Consider the following 12,013-nt stretch of genomic DNA (forward strand, 5'->3'; position numbering starts at 1 on the left):
CCACTAGATGGCCCATGAATAAGCTGGCATACGGTGGTGCCATGTGGGTGCCCATAGCCATACCATGGATTTGTTTGTAGGTAATGCCTTCAAAGGAGAAGTAATTGTGGATGAGGATATAGTTGGTCATGGCGCCTAGGAAGGAGGTTGTTGGTTTGCAATCTGTCGGGTGTTGGGAAAAGTAGTGTTCAATAGCAGTAATGCCATGGGCATTAGGAATGTTAGTGTAAAGGGATCAATAGTGATGAGCAGGGCACTGTATGGCAAAAGGCCAGGAAATGTGGAGAGTCAGTGGAGGACATGTTTGGTTTCTTTTATATAGGAGGGTAGGTTCCGGATATTGGGTTGAAGGTGTTGGTCTATGAGAGGAGAGATTCTCTCAATGGGGGCACAGTAACCGGCCACAATTGGGTGTCATGGGTGGTTAAGTTTATGGACTTCAGGGAGCATGTAGAAGGTAAGAGTGAGTGCGGGAAGTAGTAGGGGGTGAGTACAGAGATGGACTCCAGGGAGGGGTTCTGGGATGGGCCTAAGGTTTTGAGTAGTAACTGGAGATCCTGCTAGATTTCTGGAATGGGGTCACTGTGGCAAGGTTTGTAGGTGGACATATCTGACAGCTGGCAGAGTCCTTCTGCCAGATTATCTTGCAGTTCAAAACAACAATGGTGGAGACTTTGTCTGCAGGTAGGATTGTAAGGTCGGAATCAGTTTTTAGTTGGTGGACTTCAGTTCTTTTTGCACATGTCAGGTTAGTTTGCATGTTGAGGGATTTGGGGAATGATGGTGAGGCAAGGTTCAAGGTTAAGAAATTCTGGAAAGTTAACAGGGGGTGATTTGAGGGCAGTGGGGGTGGATCACAGTAGGATGGAGGAGTGAATTGAGTTAGGCAGGGTTCATTATTGGTCTTTGGTTGAGTCTGATTGGTAAGATTGGTGGCGAGAAAGTGTTTCCATCATAGGGACTGGGAGAAGGAGAGAAGGTCTTTAAAAACTCCTGCATCATTGAGTTTGGGAGTGGAGCAAAAGATGAGGCCTTTGGAAAGGACTGATATTTCTGTGGAGCTAAGGCTTCTGGAGGAAAGGCTCATGACTGTGTTACGGGTCTGTTCAGGTTCTTGATTCTGTGTGGTGGTGGGAGGGAGTTTTGGAGGTCATTGTAGAGTTGGTGGACAGTGTTACTCCAAGGCAAGATTACGAAGTGAGCAAGATAGAGAGCTTTTTAAGGTGGCACTGTGTATGTTCCTGCAAGGCAAGAGTTTCAATGTATGTAATGGGTTCCAGGACTTTGGGATTTCATAGTAGGAGAATTTTGCGGACAGAGAGAAGGTAATGCAAGGAGGTTTGAGCTTGAATCTGAACAGGTGGAGGTCATTGTGGAAGGAGGGGTGAATTGAATTGTGAATTGTGGTTTATTAGTCTCATAACGTACATAATCTAAATCATTAAATTCAGGTACGGGAGACACGTAAAAATTTTGGTAAAGTTTTACCATATACATACAACAGCTGATTTTAACAAATGGTACCATAACAATAATACAATACAAAAATACACATACAATAAAAAACTAATAATTAATTACAACAACTGATTTTAACAAACGGTATCATAATAATAATACAATTTTGTTACACATACAATAAAAGACTAACAATTAATTACCCCTTGCTCAAATTATCATGTCATCCTCTATGAATTCTTCTACTGAATAGTACTATTTCTCCCAAAGAATCTGCTGTAGCTTTATTTTTAGACTCTCTGGCTTCATATTAAATATATTTTTGCACATTAGCTTCTTATATATTGTCATCCCCATATACTGTGGAGTTCGTGCATATAATTTCAAATGGTGTGTGGGTAACACAAAATTATTTTTATTTCTTGTGTTGTATGTGTGGTTAAAATGATTTTCCTCAAATAATTTTTGTCTGCTGTGTACAAATATTATAATTCCATAAATGTATATGGTGGGAAGTGTTAGGATTTGTAGGTTCCGAAATAATGAGCGACAAGATTCTATTTGTTGTGCACTACACATGTATCTTATAATTTTCTTTTGCAGTTTCAGTATTCGAGATACACTACTTGAATTTCCCCAGAAAATGATACCATACCTAATGACAGATTCAAAATAACTATGATATTCTATTTTTTGCGTACTCATGTCAGTAGAGTTTGCTAGGATTTGCATTGCAAATGCAAAGCTGCTTAGTTTATTTGTTAGGAACTCAATATGTGTACTCCAGTTTAAGTTGTCCACATTTAGTCCTAGGAATTTGACTGTGTTAACTTCTTCCATAGGATGATTGTTATGATGTATTTTAAGATCCACACATTTCAAATGTTTGGTTTTGAAATTTACCATATTGGTTTTTGCAATGTTCAGTTTCAAGCCATTTAGCTGGAACCAGTTTTCTAGAGTACCCATTGTGCTCACAATGGAGCTCTGAATTTTTTCTGCATCATCTTCAATTAAAACAGAAGAATCGTCCGCAAACAGAACTGACAGGGAATTTATATTTATGGGCAAGTCATTTACATAGAATAGGAACAGGATTGGCCCCAAAATGTAGCCTTGAGGCACACCTTGTGATACTGTACTCCATTTAGAATACTAATTCACTGCATTTGATGTGACACTTACCCTTTGCTTTATGTTGTGCAAGTATGATGTGAGCCATTTCAGAGCTTTGTCCTTAATCCCATATTTGTTTAATTTGTAGATAAGCAAGTCATGGTTCACCGAGTCAAAAAAAGTCAAAAAAAGATCGCAGAAGATACCTGCGACTTTACTCCTCTGATCCAATGATTTGCATATCTTCTCAATAAAGTTATTTACTGCATCCAGTGTGTTTTTTCCTTGTTGGTATCCAAATTGGTTACTTACAATAATATCATTTTTTACGATAAACTTTTTGATCTGATTTGCAGCTACTTTCTCTATCACTTTTGACAGGATTGGGAGAATAGAAATAGGGTGATAGTTTCCCATATCTTCCCACGACCCTTTCTCGAACAGAGGTCTCACTTCGGCATATTTTAACACATCAGTAAAGCACGCCTGTTCAAAATATTGGTTGATTATTTTAGCTAGCGGGGGTGCTATTATGCCATATACTGCTTTAATCACTTTACTTGGTGTCCCATCCAATCCAGCAGAATTTTTATTTTTTAATGACAATAAAACATTTTTCACATCCTTTATTGTGACTTTTTTTTAAATCTGTGAGATACTCAGCTTCTTGGTCGAGTCCAAAGGGATTTACTTTACTCTGATATCCTGCTACATCAACTTCTGACTTTGCTACATTTACGAAGAATTCGTTGAAACACTCTGATATTGGAGCTGGGTTTACAACAACATTATCATCTACTTTAATCTTAGTTATTTCATTACTAATGACTTTAACACCTAATTCTGATTTGATAACAGACCACACAGCCTTCATCTTACTATTATGTTGTAAAATAAACTTATTGTTTGCCATTTGTTTTGCTGCCTTTACAACTTCTTTGAATATGGCTTTATAATGTTTCACATACACAGAAAAATGTCTGTTTTTGTTATATTTCAGTTCATTATGTAGTTGCCCTCTTTCTGGTAGTAGAAATTTTTATACCCTGAGTTATCCATTTAATCTTCCTGGTCGTTTTGTTACATTTTGTTTTAAGTGGAAAAGTTTCATTAAATATTTCAAGAAAGCTACCAAGAAATTTGTTAAAGTTAGTACTACTTGAGATAGGCCATTCAACCTCTCTTAACATATTGCTAAATATAGTTAGGTTTTTTTCATTGAAGTGCCTTTTCATGTGGCTTTTGTTACATGAAATTTCTTTATAGAGTTTTGGTAGTTCAATGAATAATGCGGAGTGGTCAGAGATTCCTAAATCTAAGCAAAATTTATTAACATCTTCAAACACACAATTCGTTAAAATATTATCAATACATGTCGCTGACTGTGCGTTGATTCTAGTGGGTTACATGAAGTTTGCTTTGATGCCAAAGTTGTTTATTAAGTCATTGAATTTGGACACACCATTGCTGTCAGCTATGATATTAATATTGAAAATAGCAGCTATTATCATATTTTTCCTTTTTTCTTTATTAAGATTTTCAAGAAGGCACTTAAATTTGAGCAGGAAAGCTTCAATTGTAGTTTTGTCTGGTACTCTGTAAATAGAAACTACTAATGCATTTAGGTCCCTTAACTCGATACAACAGCTCATTCAAATGATTAAAATTCATATTTCATGTCAGAATGAGTAAGTATGCAAAAACCTCCACGTGATTTCTCTCGTCTACAAAAATTGTTAGCTAATTCGAAATTTTCGATTTTATTAAGAATTTTAATATTACCACGAGTAAGCCAATGTTCATTGAGACAGATAACTTTAATATTTTTAAATTCTGAAAGAATAATTTGTAAGTCGTCAAGTTTATGATTTTTGTTTGAAAAATCGGCACTGAGACCATTCATATTCAAGTGCATTATACATGGACATTCGTTTTTATTTATGGGTTCAGGCATAGGCCTACTCTTTCTTGGGTACTGTTTCGGTATCGCCGTTTTTATTAGCAAACACTGTTTCCCATCCCCATCATTACTCACAAGTTTCCCTTATTATTCAGAATTTTACATGTATCAGCGAACATTTTACTGAGAATTCTGGGTCCTACCCTATTTAAATGAAGACCGTCTTTACCCAAGCATTTATTGTTTAAGAACTTGTTCGGATTTATAAACACGGCTCCTATATTGTTACAGATTTCGTTTACATCACAGTTTATTCTGTCTATGTATTGATCACTGACGGATCGTCTGTATACAATACCACTCACTACAATTCTAGATGTTTTGTAGAGATTACTGGCTGATCGAATTAAGTTTTTTGTTTCACTTACAAGTTCCTCTTCAGTGTTACTTCTAAGAGAATTTGCACCTACGTGACTGAAGACTCCTTTATAATTCTTCCGAGAAGCCTCTCCTGGACCATTCTGCGACTTATGTATGTTGCTGAAGTGTTTGTTCAACTGGTGAGTCTTGATTCCTGGGCGAACGTCTACTTCGCATTTTGGCACTACCACATTTTTGAGCAGAGAATCGCCAATAATAAGCAAGTCATTTTTTCGTTTTGTTTTTCGTTACTCAGGAACTTCGAATTCTTTTGCTGCATCTACATCTACATCACTACTCTGCAATTCACATTTAAGTGCTTGGCAGAGGGTTCATCGAACCACAATCTCTACCATTCCCTTCCCGAACAGCGCGCGGGAAAAACGAACACCTAAACCTTTCTGTTCGAGCTCTGATTTCTCTTATCTATTTTGATGATCATTCCTACCTATGTAGGTTGGGCTCAACAAAATATTTTCGCATTCGGAAGAGAAAGTTGGTGACTGAAATTTCGTAAATAGATTTCGCCACGACGAAAAACGTCTTTGCTTTAATGACTACCATCCCAACTCGCGTATCATATCTGCCACACCCTCTCCCCTATTACGTGATAATACAAAACGAGCTGCCATTTTTTGCACTCTTTCGATGTCCTCCGTCAATCCCACCTGGTAAGGATCCCAAACCGCGCAGCAATATTCTAACAGAGGACGAACGAGTGTAGTGTAAGCTGTCTCTTTAGTGGACTTGTTGCATCTTTTAAGTGTCCTGCCAATGAAACGCAACCTTTGGCTCGCCTTCCCCACAATATTATCTATGTGGTCTTTCCAACTGAAGTTGTTCGTAATTTTAACACCCAGGTACTTAGTTGAATTGACAGCCTTGAGAATTGTACTATTTATCGAGTAATCGAATTCCAGCGCATTTCTTTTGGAACTCATGTGGATCACCTCACACTTTTCGTTATTTATCGTCAACTGCCACCTACCACATCATACAGCAATCTTTTCTAAATCGCTTTGCAACTGATACTGGTCTTCGGATGACCTTACTAGACGGTAAATTACAGCATCATCTGCGAGCAACCTAAGAGAACAGCTCAGATTGTCTTCCAGGTCATTTATATAGATCAGGAACAGCAGAGCTCCCAGGACGCTTCCCTGGGGAACACTTAATATCACTTCAGTTTTACTCGATGATTTGCCGTCTATTACTACGAACTGCGACCCTCCTGACAGGAAATCACGAATCCAGTCGCACAACTGAGACGATACCACACAGGCCCGCAGCTTGATTAGAAGTCGCTTGTGAGGAACGGTATCAAAAGCTTTCCGGAAATCTAGAAATACGGAATCAACTTGAGATCCCCTGTCGATAGCGGCCATTACTTCGTGCGAATAAAGAGCTAGCTGCGTTGCACAAGAACGGTGTTTTCTGAAACCATGCTGATTACGTATCAATAGATCGTTCCCTTCGAGGTGATTCATTATGTTTGAATACAGTATATGCTCCAAAACCCTACTGCAAACCGACGTCAATGATATAGGTCTGTAGTTCGATGGATTACTCCTACAACCCTTCTTAAACACTGGTGCGACCTGCGCAATTTTCCAATCTGTAGGTACAGATCTATCGGTGAGCGAGCGGTTGTATATGATTGCTAAGTACGGAGCTACTGTATCAGCATAATCTGAAAGGAAGCTAATCGGTATACAATCTGGACCTGAAGACTTGCCCGTATCAAGCGATTTGAGTTGATTCGCAACCCCTAAGGTATCTACTTCTAAGAAACTCATGCTAGCAGCTGTTCGTGTTTCAAATTCTGGAATATTCCATTCGTCTTCCCTGGTGAAGGAATTTCGGAAAACTGCTTTCAATAACTCCGCTTTAGCGGCACAGTCGTCGGTAACAGTACCATCGGCACTGCGGAGCGAAGGTATTGACTGCGTCTTGCTGCTTGTGTACTTTACATACGACCAGAATTGAAACTGTATGTTACACTTGTCCACTTATATTTGTTTTCGGTTTTTGAGACTTTCGCGTGGGTTTCTTCCGTAGGTGCAGCAGAATCGTCGTTTAAGCGAACAGATGTATCATTCCGCCTGTTTTTGACATTTTCATCTATCGCCTCAACTGTTTTGCAAAAACATTTTTTCCCGCGCTTCAGATCACTATTTTCTTGCTTCTGCACGGATAATTCTGCCTTTAAAGTTTCGATGTCGCTACGCAGCACTTTAATAATTTCTTCCTGTGAGCTAACTGTGGAAGCTAGTTTCGTGTTTTCGTCATGCAAACAGTCTAAGCATGACCAGTGAATATCGTCGCTAATAAATTTCAAGCAAATTTTTGCACACCTTTCATGCAGCCAAAAGTTGCACTTCACACACAGAATTCCTTTAACAACCCGTTTCTGACACTTTTTACACGATGGACCATTTAACTTTTGCCTATTTACGAGTGTTGTGTCACTGCACTTTTCAGTAGGCGCCATCTTGCACTTCAAGAGGGTAAGATGGGTAATTTGATGGGAAGGCCGTCTGGGGGGATTATATGAGCCAAGCAACAACGTAGGAACAGTATGTGAGACTGGGATCTGGCTAGGAATAAGGAAACTTTTCTGTATTGATGCAGATGGAAGGAGCAAGGATCTATGGTGGAAAAAATGCGGAAAGTTACGTAAATGACATAGAATTACACACGAAAAAAATTGCAAAAATACACCAAAATAGGAAAAAATGGATGCAAAAGGGGGAAGTAAGATAAAATCCGAGGAAGCCGACGATAGCAAAAGGTGAAAACACTCCAAAATTGGCGAGAAGTCACAAAGACCAAAGTATATATATCAGGTCTGAGGGTGCTGCGGGTGAATAAGTGTGAAGAATGGGGTCAACAGATGTGACTGGATGAGGTGGAATTAGTAGGTGCGAACTGGGATAGAACGGAGGAAGAGTAGAGGGTGGGGAGGGATTCGTAAGATGAGATACACCAACACCAGCTTCTCTGAATTGCGCAAGTGGGAACATTCCCTGCGAAACATCCTATGTTCCTGTAACCCTGCTGACCTCAACCTTTGTTAGTCACTGTTCTCAAACATCCAGCCCTTGCCCTGTTCCTGTTCTAGCACTACACATCTGTCATTACACCTTCTCATACACTCTTTTCACATCTCTCCTTTTCTGTTACTTCTTGCCCCATCCCTTCCTCTCCCCATCTCTCCCGTGCCCCCCGTCTAATCTGCAGCACCTCACTGTCCACCATCCCCATCATACTATTCCTTCCTCCCCCTGCAACAGCCTCCTCCTTACCCCCACCCAGTCACCACTCCCATCATGTACTAGTGTTGCTGCTTGCAGCGTGGTTTCAGTGGCCTGCGGCTGCAGTTGTGTGTGTGTGTGTGTGTGTGTGTGTGTGTGTGTGTGTGATGAAGGCCTTAATGGCTGAAAGGTTTATTTCTGACAGTCTTTTTGTTGTGTCTATCTGGCACTCAGCGCCTCCGCTATATGGGGAGCAGCCTTGTCATGATTTTATTTTATTTTTTGACAGTAGTCAATGTAACTGGTTGTAAAGGGTCTGTCATTGAAGCCAAGAATCTTTTACAGAAAACAGAGTAGAACAAAATTAGCCAGATGCATATACTCTATATTACAACAGATGAGACAGAGAACATAATAAGGCAAATGAAAAACAAAAATGCCACTGCCATGGACAATATATCAATCGAAGTATCAAAGCACTGCTATAATTTATTCTCAAAGTTCTGTAATGCATATTTAATGAATCCCAAAAACAAAGTTAACTCTCTAATTGACTCAAATATGTAGACTGCATGGGAGAGAGGAGTTGGGGGGAGGGGCAGAAAAGGAAAAAGGCACCCAGAAGAAATGGTTGGATGTTAATGTAGCTTCATACACAGACACATCAACAGCAGGTAGGTAAATGTTTAGAGTTGCAATCCTTTGTGACACAAAGAACAACCAGGAGTGCATTAGTGTTGTTACCAGGCCTGGTAGGGTGTTTAAGGAGTATGAACAATGTCAGATGTTGAGTGATCAGTGTGAAGGAACAGAGATAGTGCGTACTTGTGAGAGAGTATGTTATCAGCACCCGATGGAGTTGAAAATGTGTCTCATTGTTGGTATGCATTTGACCCACTGGTCAGATTGTGCAATATACAAATATGTGAGGAATTTAGATGTGACAATGGCCCAGTGCTGGACATGAGAATATTAAGGCAGGCATACTCATCAAGGTTCCAATAGACCATGTCTCACCACCACAAGGGAGGTCTGCTGTACTATGCATCAAGCACATCACAGCCCCCTCACATCTGAGGACAAGTAATGGACACCACGCAACATTCCACACCATTCATTGAAGGCTAGCAGCAGCCTGACTAGGGAATTACTGTAACATGTGTACACTTCATTTAGAGTGATGCTGTGACCAGGAAGCATGAATGACATTGTGTTGTGTTCAGCGATGAATTGTGGCTCTGCACTGCACCGGATGATTTATCCTGCAAGTGCAGAGGGAGTCTGGGGAGGGGTTCTGTACGTCCAATGCTTTGGAGAGGCACAGAAGTGCTACCCTTGGCATCATAGTGTGGGGAGCCATTTGGTGTTCTTCAGGTCATGGCTGGTAGTGATTCACAGAACTCTGACAGCACATCACAGGCATCCTGTGTCCTTATGTGTAACGTTTCATGCAATAGTACTGTGGTGCCATGTTTCCAACAGGACATTGCTTCTCCACATATAGCTCATCCTTGAGAACTGTCTACATAATGTTGAAGTATTACTGTGGCCAAAAGATCCTCACATCTATCCTCCCTAAAACATTTGTGGGCTGCCTTACATATCAAGTCCATCCCAGTGTCAGTATCGAGGATATCAAAGACCAGTTGAACAGCTGTGGACCAGAAATCACTTAAAAGCAAACAAAGTCTATGTGCCCCAGAAGGGGGTCATCAGAATTATGGGTAAAGTCCACCCTAGATGCTTTTGCAGAAATTTATTCAACAGCTAGGGATTGTCACCTGCCATGCAGTACATTTTTTCACTTATGTGCGTTGTCGACAAGAATCACACAATTTTCTAAATATACTTTGCATATCATGATCATAATACAAGAAGTAAACATACAGGGTGACGATTATTGAACTCTATGAAAAAATACACGAAACTACAATGTGTGCACACTTTATTCAACATGGAAACATCACTACAGATGTTTGGATTTACATTACGACGTGTTTGATATGCCTGCCATCATTGGCGATAATGTGGTGCAACAAATAGCGAAATTCTGTGAGATCCACTGAAGTGTCGGAACATCTATTCAGTTGATGGCCTCCTGGATGGCTCTTTTCAGATCAGCAGTGGTTTTAAGGTTTTTGCTGTATACCTTGTCTTTAATATAGCCCTACAAAAAGGAGTCTCATGTGTTCTGATCCAGAGAATATGGCAGTCAATTGAGGCGCATGTCAGTGGCTTCTGGGTACCCCAGAGCCAGAATGCAGTCCCTAATGTGCTCCTCCAAGACATCAAACACTCTCCTGCTTCAGTGGGATCGAGCTCTGTCTTGCATGAAACACATCTTGTTGAAATTAGTGTCACTTTGGATAATGGGGATGAAATTAAATTCCAAAACCTTCACATACCATTCAGTAGTCACTGTGCTATCAAAGATTATTGCATTGATTATTCCATGACTGGACATTGCACACCACACAGTCACCCACTGAGGGTGAAGAGGCTTCTCGATAGTGAAATGCAGACTCTCAGTCCCCCAAATGGGCCAATTTTGTTTATTGATGACCCCATCCAAATGAAAGTGGGTTACGTCACTAAACCAAACCATGCATGCACATACTAATTCTCATCATTCCCTGTGGCCAACTGTACAGTTTGAACATCCTGACGCAAATCGTTCAGAAGTTATGACAGTTTTATTTCATATATTTCAGTAGTTGTCACCCTGTAGTCTTCAGTAACATATAAAAAACTCGGCATGGTGCAAAACAAAACATAGAGGTAAACAATAAACTTACATTTCATGTCAACTCAATCATTGGGTATCTGACTAAATTCAAGAAAGAGATAAAACTAATCTTTTGGATAGCTGTTTCTATTCTTTACTAGATTTTTTTGACTATGCGTCATACTTTGTGAACTATGTTTAATATTAAGCATTATTATGTAAATTTACTAATGTAGCACTGGCATTTCACTTTTTAAAATAACACTTTATGTATGAAATATAGCATTAGCCTCGTAATATGTATGTGTGACAATTATTACTACAACTTTCTGAGCACTTGGACCTCACTTTTCATGTATCTGTTTACATGTGATTTAGGTAATAATCTGACATGTTCTACATCTTAACATTGCACTGACTTCAACGATATACATCCATACTCTACAAGCCACCATATGACGCATAAAAGAGGGTATCTTGTACCACTACTAGTCATTGCCTTTCCTGTTCCATTTGCAAATGGACTTAGGGAAAAACGACCATCTGTATACTTCCATACAAGCCCTAATTTCTCATATTTGACTTCATGGTCCATATGTGAAATGTACATTGGTGACAGTAGAATTGTTCTGCTGTCAGTTTCAAACGCCAGTTCTTTAAATTTTCTCAAAACTTTTTGGCGAAATGAATGTTCTCTAGCCTCCAGGGATTCCCATTTGAGTTCAAAAAACATCTCCCTAATACTAGCACGTTTATTGAACCTGCCAGTAACAATTCTAGGAGCACATCTCTGAAGAGCTTTAATATTATCTTTTAAGCTATCTGATGGGGATCCCAAAAGCCCAAACAGTGCTCAAGAATGGATCACCCTAGTGTTCTCTATGCGGCCTCCTTTATGGATGAGCTACACGTTCCTAAAATTGTGTCAATAAAGGGAAATCGAGTGTTCACCTTCCCTACTAGAACTCCTATGTGCATATTCCACTCCATATCACTTTGCAGTGTTATGCCTTGGTACAAGGGAAGGTCAAAAAGTAATACACAATAATTTTATTACCAAAAAGTTTGACTGATAACCTTGCAGTTTAGTTCCTTTAATCTACAAATCAACCAACCAACCATAAAGTTTAATAAAATTTA

This window comes from Schistocerca nitens, unplaced genomic scaffold (assembly GCF_023898315.1).
Source record: "Schistocerca nitens isolate TAMUIC-IGC-003100 unplaced genomic scaffold, iqSchNite1.1 HiC_scaffold_375, whole genome shotgun sequence".
Lineage (NCBI taxonomy): Eukaryota > Metazoa > Arthropoda > Insecta > Orthoptera > Acrididae > Schistocerca > Schistocerca nitens.